Source organism: Pogona vitticeps, chromosome 4 (genome assembly GCF_051106095.1).
Source record: "Pogona vitticeps strain Pit_001003342236 chromosome 4, PviZW2.1, whole genome shotgun sequence".
Taxonomy (NCBI): domain Eukaryota; kingdom Metazoa; phylum Chordata; class Lepidosauria; order Squamata; family Agamidae; genus Pogona; species Pogona vitticeps.
In genome coordinates this window covers 232,427,310-232,447,165 of record NC_135786.1, presented here as the reverse complement: position 1 = coordinate 232,447,165, position 19,856 = coordinate 232,427,310, and the positions used below count along the sequence as shown (strand labels likewise).

At 41.6% G+C, this 19,856-nt stretch overlaps 1 long non-coding RNA gene across 1 annotated transcript; it reads left to right on the top strand.

Annotated features, from left to right (window-relative positions):
- Window positions 1-5,206: 5,206 nt before the first annotated feature.
- On the top strand, window positions 5,207-19,097 carry LOC140706417 (uncharacterized). The gene is made up of 2 exons (XR_012086059.2): window positions 5,207-5,400; window positions 18,403-19,097. It is a non-coding gene; the product is annotated as an uncharacterized LOC140706417 (long non-coding RNA).
- The last annotated feature ends 759 nt before the right edge of the window (window positions 19,098-19,856 follow it).

The following is a 19,856-nucleotide window of genomic DNA, read 5'->3' as shown; positions in this document are numbered from 1 at the left end:
TGGTTTGGAAATTTAATAGGCTTGGTCCTCTATTAAACACAGAGAGAGAGGTGGGGAGGCAGGGAGAGATCATACTGACTGGTGCATCTGCTGAAGCTGAAAACACTGGGGCCAAGATCCTATTGCTAACTAAAGCAAATAGCATAGTGGTTTGGTCATAGATTATTGCAAGTTTCCAGGTGAGTAAGGAAATTATCTGTTGCAGAACAAGTTGTTGTTGTTTAGTCGTCAAGTCATGTCCGACTCTTTGTGACCCCATGGATTGAAGCACCCCAGGCCCTCCTGTCTTCCACTGCCTCTTGGATTTGGGTCAAATTCATGTTGGTCGCTTCAATGACACTGTCCAGCCATCTCATCCTCTGCCGTCCCCTTCTCCTCATGCCTTCACACTTTCCTAACATCAAGGTCTTTTCCAAGGATTCTTCTCTTATGAGATGGCGAAAGGATTGGAGCCTCAGCTTCAGGATCTGTCCCTCCAGTGAGCACTCAGGGATGATTTCCTTCAGAATGGAACTATTGTTCAACTCAGCAAACAACCAATAATATCTACACTGACTCAATAACTCACATAATTCATTATTCACCACCAAATGTGTCATTTGAGTCACACTGGGAATAAGATTTTGGCCTAGTTTTGTATGATTGTTTTCTAGAAGCAATGTCTGTGTGTTCTATGCTGTCAGGTCAAAACTGACTTATACCAACCCTAATAGGGCTTTCAGGGGAAGTGAACTAAGGGTTTGTTTTACCATTTCCACTTGCACAGTGAGTTTCCATGGTCAAGCAGGGACTGGAACCCTGATCTTCAGAGTCCTAGTCTATCACGCTGTCCAGTACACCACACTGGGAATCCCTTCCACTTCTTCTTATGAAAGTTTCCTGAATGCTATTAATTTCTTTTCCTTTGAAATCGAAAAGGAAAGAGTAGCCCTAGAACGAGCTGGAATCTTTAGCATGCATAGATTACTGAAACAGCAACGTCTACATTCGCTTGGGCATGTCATGAGAATGGCTGAGGGTCGGATTCCAAAGGATCTCCTGTATGGAGAATCAGTGTAGGGAAAGCACCCCAGAGGGAGACCACAGCTGCGATACAAGGACATCTGCAAGTGGGATCTGAAGGCCTTAGGAATGGACCTCAACAGATGGGAAACCCTGACATCTGAGCGTTCAGCCTGGAGGTAGGCGGTGCATCATGGCCTCTCCCAATTTGAAGAGACCCTTGTCCAGCAGGCTGAGGCAAAGCAGCAAAACCAGGGAGCTGGACAGGGGACAGATTGTATTTGTCTTCAGTGTGGAAGGGATTGTCACTCTCAAACTGGCCTTCTCAGCCACACTAGGCGCTGTTCCAAGACCTCTATTCAGATCACGTTACCCTAGTCTCTTGAGACTGAAGGATGCTTAATCTAATCAGGAATGGGGAAAAACTCACCCTTACTGGGAGGTAAATAATACATGGAACAAGCTGTAACTGGCAGATGTTTGTTTTGAAACCTAAGATTTTGAGGGCTTTACTTTCAAAAGTTTGGAGCTGAACTTCTGTATTTCAATTGCAGTGGTGCTGAACTAGGCTTGGTGTGTTTTAATGTTAACACACGCATGGCAGACTGGGGGAAACATGGTCCTCATTGTGCTAGGAATAGCTGGATCTCTCAAACCCGAAACTGTTAGAACAGTACGACAGTGGAACCAGTGACCTCGGGAGTTGGTGAGTGCTCCAACACTGGAGGCATTCAAGAAAAAAATAACCACCTCGCAGATCTGCTTTGATTGTATTCCTGCATTGAGCAGGGGGTTGGACTTGATGGCCTTATAGGCCCCCTTCCAACTTCACTTTTCTGTGATTCTATGATTCTAAGCCAGCCCAGTTTTGTTCAGGGAAGCCCTTGCCCTTAGTGAATGGCAGCTCCTGAGCTGTAACAAGGACGGGGCAGATGGGTCTTTGTTCCAAAGTACCAAAAATTCAGTGGGTGTGAAAATGTGCTGCTGAAAGGAGATACATTGTGCCTTTGTACCTGCTGTTGGAAGGGTAAGAATTTGTGCACCCCAAGCTTATACGCCACCTCCGGCTGCTCCTCACCTGGCAGAAGGAAACCCAAAACAGGCAGGCTCCGTGTGGAACCAGTACAGCCATCCTGCAGAAGCAAAGTCCTGGGTAACAAAGTTACTAGTTACTAGGCATGGCCACAAACTGGTGGTTCCTGATGGTTCGTGGGTTTTGTCTGAACCACAAACCATGATGAACCCCCCCCCCAAAAAAACAAACCAGTTTGTGATTTATTTTCCTGGTTCATGCGGTGGGGGGGGTGGCAGTGGCCCGCTGTCATGGTGGCAGTGGAGGAGATGGCAGGAGCAGGCAGACAGGCAATGGGGGCAGTGGGAAGGGGGGGTATCTCCTTTTGCTGATCAAAACACAGCAGCAAGCATGGGGGGGGGAAAGGAAGTTTGACATTACGTTTTGCTTTGGCCAAACAGGATCTCCAAACTGGGTCATGAACTGAACCACAAACCAGCCCAGTTTGTCAGTTTTTCCCCCCCTGCTTTGTGATTCAGTCAGTACCCATCTCTACTAATTACAATTCTGGTTAGCTCTCAGGCTCTTTTAAATAAAGGGGCAGAAATTACCTTTTCTGCAAGGAAACGTGAACAAAAGTGTGGCAAAACGGGAGCTGATGAGAGGTGCAGACAAGGAATTCTGATTATTTTCCCCACCTTCCTCCTCTGCAGGAAGTTATACCACCTGTACAAAATGCCATCAAATTAACAGCAGACCCCAAACACATATTGTAAGTTCCACTTCTCAAACATACAAAATTAGATCCGCCTGTATTTGCCTGGCTTATACATGAATAATCCCCTTGTCCAAACCCCTGTTACTGATGACTGACAAAACTTGTTTCCACAAACCAAACTGGAAAGATCACAGATTATGTGCTTTCCAAAAGCATCATGAAGCAAAACATGAATTCAACAGAGAGGCAGCGAAAGATCTGTCTGGATATTTTGCGAATGTGCTTCAACACTTCTCAGTAATACCTTTTTTCCCCCTATTGCTTTTGTAGAGCTCTGGTGATCAAGCGTTCGTTGTGATTATATTTAATGCTATCACTTCTGTTTTTCTCAAGAGGCCTTTCTTCAAATGTCACAGCTATCCAGAGTCCTTCATATGTTCATTTTTATGTTTAAAGTGAGCTATAAACATAGCAGTCTCTACTGAGAGCAGAGAATGTGTAAATTCCACAGAGGGCAAATACAGAATGAAAAGAGGGTCTCCTTGCATCTTGCACTTCTTCTGTTCCTTCCTCGTTGTCCCATGGGAAAATATTGTAGAGCTATGTTAATTTATTTTCTAACCCTTACAAAATTATTTTTCAACAACTCCTTACAAATTACCTAACTCGCTACAGTAATGTGAATTTTTTTTTTAAAAAAAGAAATTTTAGCTGTTGATGTCTTAGGATTGATCCATCCTTTTAAAACAATAGTGCCACAAACTAGCAGTTTGATCAATAGATTACTCTGCTCTAGTAACAGAGCAATCCAAGTTCCTATGTAGGAATGGGCAAAACTGGTCTTGTAGTATCAGAAATTGCCCCTAGGGGGCGTGTGGTCTTAGAGATTTGCTGGTAGATGGTCTACTAAGAATAGTAGTAGTACTAAGTACTAAGAATAGTGGTAGATGGTCTACTTTGAATTGTGGTGCTGGAGGAGGCTCTTGAGAGTCCCCTGGACTGCAAGGAGAACAAACCTATCAATTCTAAAGAAAATCAACCCTAAGTGCTCACTGGAAGGACAGATCCTGAAGCTGAGGCTCCAATACTTTGGCCATCTCATGAGAAGAGAGGACTCCCTGGAAAAGACCTTAATGTTGGGAAAGTGTGAAGGCAAGAGGAGAAGGGGACGACAGAGGATGAGATGGTTGGACAGAGTCACCGAAGCAACCAACATGAATCTGACCCAACTCTGGGAGGCAGTAGAAGATAGGAGGGCCTGGCATGCTCTGGTCCATGAGGTCACGAAGAGTCGGACACGACTAAACAACTAAACGAACGAACAGTCTACTAAGAGAACTGCTGGCCTAGCTAGGCTCAACCAGAAGCAAAGTCAATGATTGACAGGGAATGAGGAACTAAATTACGATGGATTGAACCTTGCTCCAACCCAGAGAAAGAGCCATCTTGCTAGCATACAGCCAGGCCAAGTTGAGGGTCACTCTTAAGTAAATTCTAGACTAGGAAGGGCTTGAGTTCAGCCCATTAAGCTGACCTCGTGTCAACTCATCAGGCCTTCAACTGTCTTGGGTTGTTAGAGCTCTAATTTGCACTGAGTTATGGGATATGTGGCAATTCGATGGAATTATTTATTTATTCATCATTTAAAATATTTTAACCCAGCCTTTCTCCTTGAAAAGGACCCAAGGGAGCTTACAACATTGGAGGACAATATTTAAAGCTGAAACCACTGAGCATACAGCAGTGGATTACATCATTAAAAGATCATATTTAAAGGTAAGAATGATTAGTATGAAGAGACAGCTTACATAATTAAAAGGCAATGTTAAAGCTAAGAATAAATATACAAAATATTAATGGGGGGAAAACCCACAAGTGCCACTCTGAGAAATGGAAAACACAAGTAGTGCTAAAAACCTAGTCACGGCCGTAATGCATCTAAAAATCACACACAGGTAACTAGTTACTGAGGGAAGTCTTACCTGAAGAGAAATGCCTTTGCCTGAAGAGAAAGATCTTTGCCTGCTTGTGGAAGGACAACAAAGATGGGGCTAGTCAGACCCCCTGTGGGAGGTAATTGTTCCAGTATGTGGTTGATTTTAGTGCTTGTTAGTCATTGTAATCCCTCTGTTTTCTTTTATTGTTATTATTACCACAGTTGAATGGGTAATTCGTTGATGTTTTCTGAGCAATCTTGAGAGATGTTTTTGTGCAATGAACAATATTCATCTTTCAATGAACAACCAATCAAAACAACCACCACCCACTGAAAACTGGGACATGTACATTCTTTCCCACATGAAGTAAAATAAACATTTTTTCCTTACCAAGAGGTGGCCACCATGAGTCAGCAGGGAATCAAGATCGTGCCTCCCTCAGCTTTACTTAAGACTGCTTTGCCGCACATGGTGCAATTTTTGAGAAAGGGCAGCTCTAGGAGAACACACTGTCTTGCTTTTTCAAGTTCCATCCATGGAGAATAAAGGAGCTTTCCTGTCTTCACCTACTCTCAAGAATCATCTAACCCAGGACATTGACTGAAGAGGTTAGGGGGACCCTGGAAACAGATTAGTATGAAATGCAGAAGGAGGAACAAGAGTGGAAACATCTCCCTTTACATGAATGGAGAAGCAGCAGCCATACTGTCTTTTTGTTATGGAAAACAGAGGTGAGGCATCAAGGTTGGGCATTTGTTTGGACCATAAATGGTGATACTGTTGATAAACTAGCACTTAATTTCATGGCACTTGTACTGAGGTTTCAGTTATATGCAAATGTGTTTGCCGTATTTTTCCATGTATAAGACTAAACTTTTGTCTAAAATCTTTAGATTAAAAATTGAGGGTTGTCTTATACATGGAAGTAAGCTGAGGAGAGGGGAAAGCAGGGATCAAAACGATCCTGTAGTGCTTTGATCCCTTTCCCCCTACACTTGCTAAGCCCCACTTAGATTTCGTAATTTTAGATTAGAAAAGTGGGGGTGTCTTATACATGGGGGTGTCTTATACATGGAAAAATATGGTAAATTTGAGATGTTAATTGACACGCTGATTATCATCTCAAGTTAATCATCATCATCATCATTATCTTAGAACTGCAGAGCTGAAAGGGACTGTATGGATCGTTAACTGATGAAAAGGGAGTCACCTTCTGGGATTTTCCCTGCTTGATGTCACTTTGTGAATGTCAATGAGCACAAGAGGGTTATCCTGTAGACCATCTTGACTGCTACCATTGGTATTGTCAACTTTCAGGCTGCCCTTTGCTATGTAAAGTTTGGCATCCTTTTTCCTGCTGGCATCGCAGGCATGATAATGTGCAGCAATATTGGGCCAGTTCCTGGTGTTCTGAATTGTTGATACAGAATCATAGTACTCCACATTCATACAGCAGAGGGTTTTTTGAAGAACTTAATCTCTCCCTGTAACTATCTGTTTCTAGCATTCCTGTGGCACCTTTGAGGGTGAACAACCCTCCCTAGATGGCAGATATAAAGAGTGAAATTTAGCATATAATTTTAAAATGAATTCAATACTATTCTAAAACTGCATTCTGAAATGCTTTCCAGTCTACATGAAAAACCAACTAAATAACCATCAAACATACACACAGAGAACGGGGCAGAAACAGTATAAATTGTTCAAATTCAAGGCAGCATCATTAATTAAAAGGAAAATGAAATGGAATAATCTTCAAGGATGATGAATCCAATTAGATCTCCTTTGTCTAAGTCCATTGCCTGAAGAGTGCTCTCTCACTTATGCTAGCCAGTCTAGTTCACCTTAAGAAGGTGTCGTTGACCTTAAGCCCACGAACAAGGCCTCCAAAGCCAGGTATGTCAGGAAAAGCCTGTGCCTGAAACCCTCGAGTGCTCCTGCCAGTCAAAGCTGACAGTACTGATCTGGATGGACTAATGTTCCCATCAGGTATGAACAGCTTACTATATTCATCACATATATCCACCTTCATTTAGAAGAGAGGAATCCTCACAATTTATGCTGTCCTAGGATGATGTTTGGGAAGTAGAATCGTGGGAACAACATTTTGTGTCTCTTCTCCTTGCCCCGTTTTATTTTCATTGGTTTTCCAGGATCTTCAAAGAGTGGAAGAGAACACCTAGGCGTTACTTTTTCCCTCATTAGCCTCTTAAAAAGTTATGTGTCTGTCTATCTACCTACTTATTTGTCTGCCTGTCTCTCCTTCCTTCCTTCCTTCCTTCCTTCCTTCCTTCCTTCCTTCCTTCCTTCCTTCCATTTCATAGACTTGCATACCACCCAATTAGTGCTACTCTGGGTGGTTTGTGTCAAAAGAAACGATTAGCAAAACATGATATAACAAACAAAAAGACATTGTATTATCAAATTAAAAACAAAAAACAACACAACAGTGCAGAAGACTGAGAACATCTAGGCGTTACTTTTCCCCAACCTAAGCAACAGCAAGATGGTGGCGAAAGGCAGGGAAAAAACATGTTATCAGTGGAAGAATAATTGTGAGGGACATGAGCTTGTTTTGAACTCAGCCTCGGCTTTTTCCACAGGGCAGAAAGACTTGAGGTGACATGTGTCGGGTCTAATCATCGCCAGTGGAATGTGCTATGAAGCAGCTTCCCGTGGTGTGAATTCAACCAGTTACCCCATGCAGAACAAGAATGATAGCAATCCCTAGATTCCCCTTCCTCCTTCTGTCACCTTTGCCGTGGGACAACTTTGCACTCTACAGCATCTGTCAGGCCCCTGGGGATTTTTACAACACGGACTAACGGTTGTCAGAGATGTTGACGGTAGAGAGTTGGTTTGGTGAAGCTTGGAAGGGTTCATGTGCACACCCTTTGGGTAAATGCATAAAATGGAAGTGAAGTGGGGTGTTTGTGCATTTCTGAGGCAACCACTGGACATAGCAAAGAGCCCAAAGGTATTAATGCGGTAGAGCACTACACCCATGCATTCTGTGTATTAAACCAGGCACCATGATTAGAGAAAGAGAAAGGAAGAACTCGGGAGAACAAAAGGAAAGTTCTTTATACACCTTTCTTGCCCTTATTCCTACAAAGTGATGGATTAATTCATGACTCATGGACCAGGTCTCCTATTATGAGCTTACTTGGGAGAGGCCTTTCTCTCGGTACCCACCAACTTCACAGGTGCATTTGGTGTGGGAGGTAGAAGAGGGCCTTCTATGTTACTGCTCCCAGACTTAGTTTATTTAAAATATTTTTAACCCATGATTCTCCTTAAAAGGGACCTAAGGTGGCTTACATCTTTAAAAAGCAATATTTAAAGCTAAAACCGATAAGCATACACGTACTAAAAAGGTTCAAATGAACACCACACTAAAACATAGTAAACAAAAGCAACACCAACACCAATCAAAGCAGTAAGGCACAAAATCCCGTTAAAAACTCCACTTGGGCAGCCATTCACCATCAGAAAGCTTGACCAAAGAGAAAGGTCTTTGCCTGCCAGCCTAGCATCCTGTGGGAGGGAGTTCCAAAGTCTGGGAACAGCAACAGAGAAGGCCCTCTCCTGTGTCCCCACCAAACACAGCTGTGAAGGTAGTGGGGCTCATAGTAAAGCCTCTCCTGATGAACTCAACTGATCTTCCAGTCCTGGCAAGATCTCAGGCTTCTCTGCCCCACCCCTCATGGCTGTTCTCCCACTCAGACAAAATGGTGGGACAGAGGTCTGTGCTCTTGGTTCTGAACGGGAGATTAGGCGAGGAGATGGAAAAATGCAAGCCATCTGGGCCTGGTGAGTGGCTGATTGGCTGAGGAGGCTGGGGGAGGGAAGCAGTAGCATCTGGCTTGTAGCCTTTACAAACTACCATGAACTGGGATGAATTGGCTTGTGCCCATCTCTACTCCCACTTTCATGTATGCCACAGGAAAACAAAACATTATACGCTTTATGGTTTTCTAGTGCAATTTAATGGGAAACCGGCAACCCAGATTTACAAGTTGATTCAGATCAGGGGTCAAATGTTGAATTAGAAGGGGGAAGAAAATTGCTCTGGGTTGGCTCAGGACATGAAACAAATTGGGGCACCCACAAATCTCATCAACATCCTAACTTTAATTTTTTTTTCTTTATAATAATATAAAGAATGTAATACTTTCCAATAAAAACCATCAGCAGGTTCACATTGTCTCTATTCTTGGTTTACTTGGTAGAACCTAGCCAATGTTTCAAACCATTTAGTCAGATGGTAGAGGAAGGACAGAAAATCTGTGAACCTCTAAGTGTTGTTTGATTCTAGTTCCCATAGTCCCTGATGACTGTGGTTGATAAAAGCTGAAATTTCAACCATAACTTGGAAGATTCTCACTTTTAGGCTATGGGTTCATTGGAGTCCCACGTGCACCCTTTTGTAAAACATATAAGCCTCAGCAGGTAAATGAAACTATTAACTCCTGGTACTTGAATGAAAGAAAGCTATTGGAAACACTGATGTAGAGAGAACGATGATGTAGAGCAGATTGCTACTGTCATTGCTTTGTGGGGAACACGTTGGCAAGATGAATTTGCCAGATTCACTTCCTCCCGTGTTCAAATTATTTTTAATCGCAAGTTAGTTTCATCCCTCATTTTTGTAAGGTCTTATCAAAAAAGCAATCCAAATGCTATCCAAGCTATCTTAAGGACTGCATCTCCCTTTTTTTTGAGCCTATTCGGATGTTAAGATAATCAGGAGAGATCTTTCTCTCAGTCCCATCACCTTCACAGGTGCATTTGGTGGGAACACAGGAGAGGGCCTTCTTTGTGGCTGCTCTCAGACTTTGGAACTCCCTCCCACAGGAGGCCAACCTGGCCCCATTTTTGCTATCCTTTCACTTGAACTTTGAAATTCTACAGGCTACTTCTGTATTGGTGTCATTGTCAAGGGACTTGGGTGCACAAAGTGTAGCGTTTTGTTGTTACCATCGTTGCTTGTGTCTGTTATATAACCGTAAGTAAGAATAGACTCATTTTCCGAAATTGTGTTTGCAAAGTTCATTAATGGATACCTAAGTAAATGAATTGCCCCATAGAACTTAAAAGTTTTCCACTTGCAGATTTAAAATTTAAAAATGCTTTTATACGTAGACCTTTGAAGCTAAATTTTGTGCATACACTTCCATCTATATAAGTTTTACCACGCCTCCAAAGTTCATGTACATCAGTACTAAAAAGAAAAGGAAACGGAAAAAGGAAAACCAACATTATATCTGTTTTTGTTTTCCAGTGCAAGTCAACAGGAGGGCTGGAGTTCAATCTATTCAGATCCAGAACAGAAATCAAACTGGGTGGCTTGGATTACCAAAGATCCATTGAGATCCATACCAAATTGCTGAATTGGCTTGAGAAACAAATCAGGGGACTTGTACATAACTAGAGTCACCTACTGTCTAGCATGACAATCATGGTGGAATATTCAAGGTTTCAAAGCTAAATCTTAAAGAACTAAGACATTTGCTTGGATTGACAAATGTCCACCCTATGTCTCACCAATATTTAAATGTTTTAAATCTTGGGTCCTTCCTAGTCTTCTTACTCAGATATATGCAAATTCTAGCAAGTTCTAACTTAAGTGGGGGAAAGAAAGCCAAACCAAGTTCTGGCCATGCTGGTTATGAATTTTTGGTGTTGTGTAAAAATATGACTTTTTCAACCTCTGTGTATGGAAAGCTACAGAACTAAGTAAGTAACTTGTCCTTTCTGATCTCTAGAACAGAATTTTCAGAAATCAAATTTCTTCTAATCTGTCAGATGTCAAATTTCTTAACATGATCTACTGTGAATGTAGACCAGGCCTAAGGAGCCTTTTGAAATCTGGCAGTGTCTCATGGATATGAGATATGAACACTTGAGTCAAGAACAGGCAGTAACATTTTATTTATTTATTTCCAATATTTTGTGCTTCAGTATTTTGATCATTATCTCCAAAGCCGCTCCTGCCAAAACTAGGATGAAATGCAAAATAAAACAAATTAACAAGGATTAATAAGCATTGACTGAGGCAAGAGTGCAATGCTTTAAGACTTGCAGGGGGAGGAAGAGGAACTCTTGTTTGAATGACATGAGGCATGTGTCTCTGAGTACAGAGTCCTCCTGGTTCTGTTTATTACCTAAAAAGGGATGTTGTATCTAACAGATTGTGCTGGCAACCAGCAAGCTCTTGTTTGAATCCTTAAGTATCAAACCAGAAAACATTTCAAGAATCACTGGGTTCAGGGAAGCCTACTCCGACCACTGAGACACACTACCCTGGCTGTCCTCAATTGGGTGAAACTAGGAGGGCCAAATGTGCTGATGGCTTGGGAAATATACCTGCTTGGCATCTTCGCAACACTTTAATCTTACCCAACTAAGCAGTGCTTCAAGGGAGTTCCCCAAATCCACAAGGTTAAGTGCTGTGGTTTCTTTGCCAGCCCTGCACAGTAGATACACTACTACACTCAGACATACAGGTTCTCACTAGATGATCAAGACAAGGCCTAGATTTACATATCACAAGCCTTCTTAATCCAACAACTCAAACAACAATGTCAAATTTTATATTTTATTAAAGACAGGGAAAAGAACAAAAAGAGCAGAAACATTTCAAAAACAGTCACAACAATTGCAAATCAATTGCAAATGATTTGGAGGAAATTATCCATTAAAAGCTTGAGGAAGGAACCAATTCTTTGCAAAACAATTTTTTTAACAGCTGATTGGCAGTTTCAAAATGGCTGCCGGGTGCTTAAAATGGCTCCCCGCTGTGTTTAGGGATGGATTCCTCGCTATACAGCCAGCGAAAATGGCCACTGTTTGGAGGATCTTCGCTGGTCGGTGAGTTTTTACCCCAGTGGAATGCATTGAATGGGTTTCAATGCGTTTCAATTGGGTTTTTAATTTCATTTTACAATGTTTTCGCTTAATGGCGATTTTCATGGAACGGATTATCGTCGTTAAGCGAGGCACCACTGTATGCTGTTTATATGCTTGCGCATAGCACTTAAAGTTCTCTCTGGGCAGTTTACAATTTAATTAGGCAGACTACACATTGCGCGCATCCCCACAGCAAGCTGGGTAATCAATTTACTGACCTTGGAAAGATGAAAAGTTGAGTGAACTTCAAGCAGGCTACCTGGGATTGAACCTGGGTTGTGAGCAGAGTTTTGGTGAAGTACTGCAGGTTAACCACTGCACCACAAGACTCCTTAGGCAGCTGTCTCTGAGGAACTCCCATTGTAGTAGAGAAGGTGGGTCAATAATCAGAGGAAATACCCATTCCCCTTCATGTCTAGTTTCATTTTCAGAGAGAAGCCCCAGCATCGAAGTATGTGAGCCAACAAATATCTAACATTTTTTTCTTTTGTGGCATGCCTCTTTGAACCACAACAAGCGTATTCTATTTAATATTTTCCTGTATACACATAAGCACATTGCTTTGTAGGCATTCTAAATTAATGTTTCCTTTTGGATTAATTTCCCATCTCCTCCTCTGGGCTTCCTTTGTAACGAGATAGTGAGCTGTGCTTGGATGTGGCTTATACAGAAAGCATATCTTTGCCGTTGAGGCTCTTAGAAGTGGCTTACCAAAGGCGTCTCTGTCACACATCTGGAACGCCACTATTCTCAGCAGCTGTAATCGAGAAAAGGAAAATGCTTCTCAGTTCATCCTGCTTTGCCTGGCTTCTTCCCTTCTGCATGCATTAATGATGATAGCACTGAATTGGAAATGAAACAGTCCCTTTGTATATCTTGCCCCTCAGTGATTCTGTGAAACGAATATGGGACACCTTTGTAAATAAAATGTAAGGCATTTCTTGGAAAGCTGGTATGATGGAATGGATAAGAGTATAAAGTATAAACCAGCTAGTTCCTTGTACAAATCTTTTCTCTGCCGTGTCCTCAACAGGCCGCCTTAAGGCAAGATCCTCTCCTCCACCACCTAGTACAAAATGCACTCCTCTCAGTGCAGTTCGACAGCCATCCCATGAGCCTGAGCCAATTTTGGACATGTGGGGGGGAGCATGGGAGTTGTAGTCAAACATTCAGAGGGTTCCACTTTGCCCATCCCTGATGCAGATAACACTGATCAAGATCAATTTGTGGATCAAATGGGAGGGGGCTCACCCAGAATTTAACCATAGGTCATATCTCACACTGATGCATTCATGTAGTGCAGGGTTGTTGTGGACTATACACCATGATAAGGCATGCAAAGAGTCTTCCATGTTCAGATGATCTAAGTAGTAATAGCAGTGCCAGCAGCCAGCAGAGATGGGGACTACAGTTGCGGGAATCCCTGTCAAGTAGGTCTTAATATGCACCAGTGACTTGACTCCGACTCCAACTCAACTTACTTTTTTTTCTAGGAAAAAAGCTTATTTTTAATAGAGACTTGACCTTAGGGCTCAGGACATGATCCCAAAGACTCAGACCCTGGCAGCCACATTGCATAAACTCTGCCCATTAATCCACAAGGAGCACACAGGCATCACAGGAACGAATGAGCAGAAAGCAGCGCATGTATATGCACATACATCCATATGCACGGATGCCTACCTGTCTGCAGTTTGGTAGTGATCATCCATTCTGAATGGTCAAGCACATCTCTGAGTTTCATGCATTTCTGCAAAACACAGACAAACAAAAAGTATGGAGGGTCTTCATGCAGGGCTAATAGGAAACTGGAAGATTCAGATGATTGGAACTTGGTTCAAATTTGGGTTCCTGATTGGGCAGGAATGAATTTGGACTGAGTCCAGACAGGGTGTAAATCAATTCATCAGACATCAAAATGAATTGGGTGAAGGGAGCTTGTACTGCCCTAATTATGGCTACTGCTACTATTTGAGAATCGTTGCAGTATTATATTTGTAGGCATCCTTCAGTCTCGAAAGACTACGGTAACGTGGTCTGAATACAGTATCTAGGGTGGCTGAGAAGGCCAATTCATATCAGTATTAGTATTATATCTAAGAGAATGAATTATGATCCAGAACATCCCTCTTAAAAACTTCCAGAATTACTAGCATGTTCAAGGGCAGTGGTTCCCAGCGTTGGATCCCCAGATGTTCTTGGACTTCAACTTCCAGGAATTCTGGCCAGCACAGCTGGTGGCGAAGGTCTCTTGGAGCTTTAGTTCAAAAACAACTGGGGACCGAAGAATGGGAACCAATGTTTTAGGAGTTAATAGCAAAGGAATTTTCCCCATCTCTGTAACAGAATTTCTGCTAGACGCTCTTCTAACGGCCTCACAGTAGTAAGTTAACTTTTTTTAAAAAAATTGAACATATTGAACTTTCTTTCCTGAGAAGCTTTCAGGAAATATAATCAAATCAATAAAAACTACTGGCATCTTAGTGTCATTACATATACACATGGTATAGCTGTGTATGGGTATTTGTGTTCACTCCTCCTCAGGAAGGTTATTCTATATCTAGGAATGAGCAATCAACAAATTAAGGAGACTCAAGAAGCCTTTGGAAGGGGAACAGTAAGAACATATTGATCATATTTATCTTAGAAAAATAGGCATAACAATTGGGTTTTTTTATGCACAAAGACTCTTCTGGCTTAGGGACCTCTCCTTTCTTCTCCACCCTGGTGTCCACTTAATTACATCAACAAGACTTTTTGATCCACTGCTCTTTGCTTCTGGAATTTGCCTTCTGTCCAACACTGATTCCCCAGATGTTCTTAGACTACAACTCCCAAAAGTCCTGGCCAGAACAACTAGCGGTGAAGGTTTCTGGGTGTTTAAGTTCAACAACACCTGGAGACCCAAGGTTGGGAAACACTGCTCTAGGTCAATATATCTGTTGGATTCACTTTCTCCTATATTCAAATATTATGAATCTTTGTGTCACATTTATGAAGAAATGTCCATGTTTTGGAATGTTCTTCTCAAAAAAAAAAGCCAAGGAAATTATCACTAATCCAGAAATATGCTCTCTGTGTTCCCTTTCATTCCAAAGAAATATGACAAAGAAATTGAAGTGAAGCTTAATTACTGATTTTAGAAACAGTTAAACCACTTTGGTTTTGATTGATAGGCACTTCAGAAAAATGGGGGAGGAAAGGTGAAAAGTTTAAAACATATCCTGTATAGCAGGAGTGTTTCTGGAGTCTACGAGGGTCTCCTTAGGGTACTGTAGGATGGTTTATTATCCATTATCTCTAACACAAAGATAATGAAAGTGGTTCTATTGTACTAAATCTGAAACCCATAGGAATGCTGGGGTTTGGCAGCCGAGATATATCTCACTTAGTTTCCACTGTGTAAACCCATCACAAATCGTACAGCCGACAGTCTGTTGCTTAAATAAGTCTACAAAGAGAGATGATGGAGTTCTTCATTTATCTTCATTGAACAGCTTTGGCTGCTGTGTGGAGTTGATAAAATGAATGTAATCCTAGTCACCATCTTTCCTCATTCCCTTCTTTCTTCCCTTGCCAATTCTATCCAGTTTGATTAGATCTTCGCTGATTAGATTTCCATGAGGATTCTGTCAAGAAATTAACAGGAAGCAAAGGATATGGTACAGGCAATCACAGAAGGAATGGAGAAATATATACATATCTATATTAAATAATAGTGAAGCAAATGCACAGCTGAACAGAAAAGCATGGCTTTGAGCTTGAATTATTCTAATTGTTGAATTCGTAGAGGAATGAACTGATATTTGAGCTGATTAATTAGTAAGTGGTAACTGTAATTGGCGTGATCTGTGTAAACTTTTCCTTGTTATTCTAAGTTCTAGTTTTATTCTAGTTCCAGTTCTAGCCGCCTAGAGTGGTCCATCGGTCCAGATAGGCGGGGTATAAATCAATCAAATAAATAAATAAATAAATAAATAAATAATTGGGGAGGTTTTTAGAAAAAAAACTCTGTTGACTTGTCTTGGTTCTAATCAATTCCTGTAATAAATGATGAGGGTAAGCTCACTGTCAGCCACATTGTATACTCACTGTTGTTAGTTTGAAAACCTTCTTTGTATTGTTGTAAGCCACCTTGTGTCTTTTTTAAGGAGAAAAATGAGTTAAAAATATTTTAATTTTTTTTAAAAAAAAAAGATAGGAAAAGAAATATAAAATATGGCCATGTTATTTTTCATTTAGTTAATTTTAAATTATTTCACACATCTTCCAATATCTCAAAAAGTATCTAGAGTTAGCAAATGCATTAAAGCAGAAGCTAGAAAATTTTTGTCGTACAAATATAATATAGGACCTCAATGGCCAGAAGCCCCAACCAGTGCAGGGAATGTGTGAGTTCCAGTTGGGAAAATCTAGCAAGTCAAAGGTTTCCTTTTAATTCTTTATTTAATAAAAGCCTTCAATCATTTGATGGGCCTCAGAGCCAGATACAGCTTGTTGTAGACTTTGGATGCAAAGGCATTTCCCCCCCCAATGGGCCAGTGTCAACATGTGTGACGTTTTTTCGTTCTATGAGGCTGTTTGCTTACTTAGATATCTGCTGATGAACCTTGCAAACACAATTTCAGAAAATGAGTCTCTTCTTATTCACAGTTATCTAACTGAGAAGTGATTATAAAAACAACAGACGTGACAATTTGTGCCCCAAGCCCTCGGCAAAAGCACCAACATGGACATTACAAAGTTCAGGTCTCCTTTTGAATTTCAAATTCAGAAGAAAATGCAAGACGTCTTCCTCGACTGGGTTGGATATCCATAACACCGAAGAATCGGCTCCACTCGCAGAGTCTTCAAAAACCTAGAATAAAATATCAACTTGGTTGCATCTGCATGAATTCACTGTGTAGATTCACCCCTCCAACACAAACACAACTAGACCAAGTTGGCAAGGGCCTTAACAGTTTAAGTGGCAACAGCAACTCTGGCTTCTTCAGTTCTCCCACACTTTCTGATTCAGATCTCTTACGCAGAGTCCTACTCATCCTAAGGGCTGAACCATTTTTTATAGGGTTACACGAGCACTTTGGGGACTCCACTGAGTTCTGATGGCTACCACAAAACAGTCATGACTGAAGTGGGGCAAAGGCTCTACACACCCCAAATCTTGGAGTGATGTGCTCCTCCCCATCAGAGCATTGATTCTAGCACTTGCCCTGTGGGAAACTGGGTCCTATTGATTTATTGGTCTCTGATACTGAACAAGATAGACTCAGTTTCAAAACTTGTTCATGCCCAAGTATGTGCAGCTGGCATCCTGAAACAATGCTACCTTATTTGCCAATCAGTCTCACCTTGCCAACAAAAGTACGCATAGTCAAAGCTATGGTTTTTCCAGTAGTCGTGTATGGAAGTGAGACCTGGACCATAAAGAAGGCTGACCGCCGAAGAATTGATACTTTTGAACTGTGGTGCTGGAGGAGGCTCTTGAGAGTCCCCTGGAGTGCAAGGAGAACAACCCTATCAATTCTAAAGGAAATCAACCCTGAGTGCTCACTGGAAGGACAGATCCTGAAGCTGAGGCTCCAATCCTTTGGCCATCTCATGAGAAGAGAAGACTCCCTGGAAAAGCCCCTGATGTTGGGGAAAGTGTGAAGGCAAGAGGAAAAAGGGGATGACAGAGGATGAGATGGTTGGACAGTGTCATCTAAGTGACCAACATGAATTTGACTCAACTCCAGGAGGCAGTGGAGGACAGGAGGGCCTGGTGTGCTCTGGTCCATGGGGTCACGAAGAGTTGGACACGACTAAACGACTAAACAACAACAACAGCAATAACATGTTATTTCATAAATATTTATTCTGACTGGAATGGCATGAATATCACTGTTCATAACAGGGGACTATGAATGAAGAGTGTAAACAGAGACCTGAAGAGACGTGAGGTGGGGTCACAGAAGATGTTGAAAATGTTAGGAGTGAAGGGTGGGCGGGAAGGGCAAGGGAGCTCAGATATGTCTCCAGAACCAAATCTTGGAGAAGTGACTTTTAGAAACGCAACTTCCAGTTTTCTTCAGCCATCATGATCACATTGATTGGGGATTATGGAAATTGTAGTCGAAACATGACCTTTTCCAAACTCTGTTCAAAACTAGCCTTTGGTGCTCCCAAAATTCTGCTGACTAGGTCCCACATTCAATTATTTAGATTATTTTAAACTGTCGCTATAGATTTAGTAGGTACGGTACTCAGGATTCTTGAATTTATTCTCCCGTTTGCTCTGAGGCAGTACTGGCCCTGTGTTCCTTCATTTCCATTTCAAAATCGCATCTTCCTGAGCTGTTCCGAGCCAAGAGCCCCGAGGGTGTCCTCCATCCCCATCAAATTAAATTTATTTAAACTTTGAACATTAGAGGCACTGAGAGACAAGCTCATAAACAAGGGCAGAGGTGTCAGCTGGACTCATCCTGCTGTGGTTAATGAGATGGATTCAGTTTGGAGACCAAACGGGGAAATAATAAACTAAATAAAGGGAGCTACCTTGTGAATTGAGCTCCTTTGTGGCTGGTCAGGTTGCTCCTAGGATGAACGAGAGCTTCCTTTTGGTCATGCTGAGAAGATTATGTACCTCCGAGTGAAAGCAGTAAGTAGGCTTAATTGTATTATAAATATTTCTATGAGTTAAGTGCAACAGTATATCCCCCCCAGTTGCAGACAGAAGTCTTCCTTGGAGTTACAGTAAAAAAAAATGTAAGTTTTTCATACTTCTCTCTCTCTCTCTCTCTCTCTCTCTCTCTCTCTCTCTCTCTCTCTCTCTCTTTCAGGTAGTGTTTTGTGATCGGTAGAATTTCCTTTGTTGTGCTGGCCCCTCTGGAAGCAATGCATTGCACCCAATGGTCCTGGCACCCCCACCTGGCACCCCTACCCACAGGCTGTGTCACTTCCCAGTGATGCAACACCTACCAATGTCTTTAAAGCTGTTTGCATAAGTTTACCAACATAATGACACTCCAGGTGCAGGGGGAAAAAAAGAATAAATAGAAAGGCAGCCGGATGGGAGTAATGGCAGCTGCCTTCCTCAGTGAATTTGCTTTGAAAAAGTATTGGTAAGATTGTATGCACACACCATACTGTCAAAATGGTGCTGGAAGAAGAAGAAGAAGAAGAAGAAGAAGAAGAAGAAGAAGAAGAAGAAGAAGAAGAAGAAGAAGAAGAAGAAGAAGAAGAAGAAGAAGAAGATTATTCCTGGCAAGTGGAACTTAACTGCACTTACACTGGTGGCCTGTACAATGAATTGTTAATGGTTATGCATTATATGACCACCAAATTAAGTTGCAATCTAACTTGGGCATAATTATCTCATGTGACCATGCCCCCTCGCCTCTCTGTGAGACAGCTTTAGCACTATACCAAGTGACATGATTGCCCTGACTTATATATATATATTCTGGGAGGTGGAAACAAAGCTGCTTTTAGGCCAGATGGGCAGGGTATAAATCAAATAAATAAATCAATAAATAAATTTAAAGAATTAGAAGCATCTAATGGGTCGTTTACATTTTTGGGATCAACCAGCCAGTTGTGCTCATAATGGATGTACTTCTTGCTTCACAAAAGGCAAAGATGCTGATTCTGTACGAGGGCATTTTATGAAAATTGTGGAAACCGAAGTGTGGTGGGGGGGAAAACACTTGTCTTGTTCTTGTAGTGAAGTGAGAACTTTTGCAAGGGCAAAAAAAATCCTCAACGGTCTGTCTCAAGATTTCACAACAGCCTGTTTTATCACTTCTGAGAAATGTTTACAAGTATGATTTGTCTTCAGATGCTTCAGAGCCTGGTCACATAGCCTAAAAAACCCTGGGATTTGACCCAAGTTAAAAACTGGGCTTAGTTTCACATTCACACAATGACATCCAAAGTTTATTTTCATATTTAACGTCATATTTATTTTCCTCTGACTTATTTTCTTAGGAAGAAAGTTAAAATAAACGGCCATCAGAGGGCTGTTCGTTTTAGCAAGCTGTTTTCTTAATAGATTTAAGCCCATTGTGAACCTTACAGCTGGATTTTAAAGGGAGCAGTTCAATTACTCAATAGGAACTCAGGAAATGACTCAAATACCACATGACTTGAGTCAGCTAAAATTAAAATGCTGCATATTATGAAGTTTTTTGAGAGATGTAAACAGGCTCTCCATTTCCATGTAAGCAAAGCCGTGATGGAGAAGATGAGGCTATCATCCTGCCTTCTTTCCCATGTTCTTATTTAGATAGTCTGA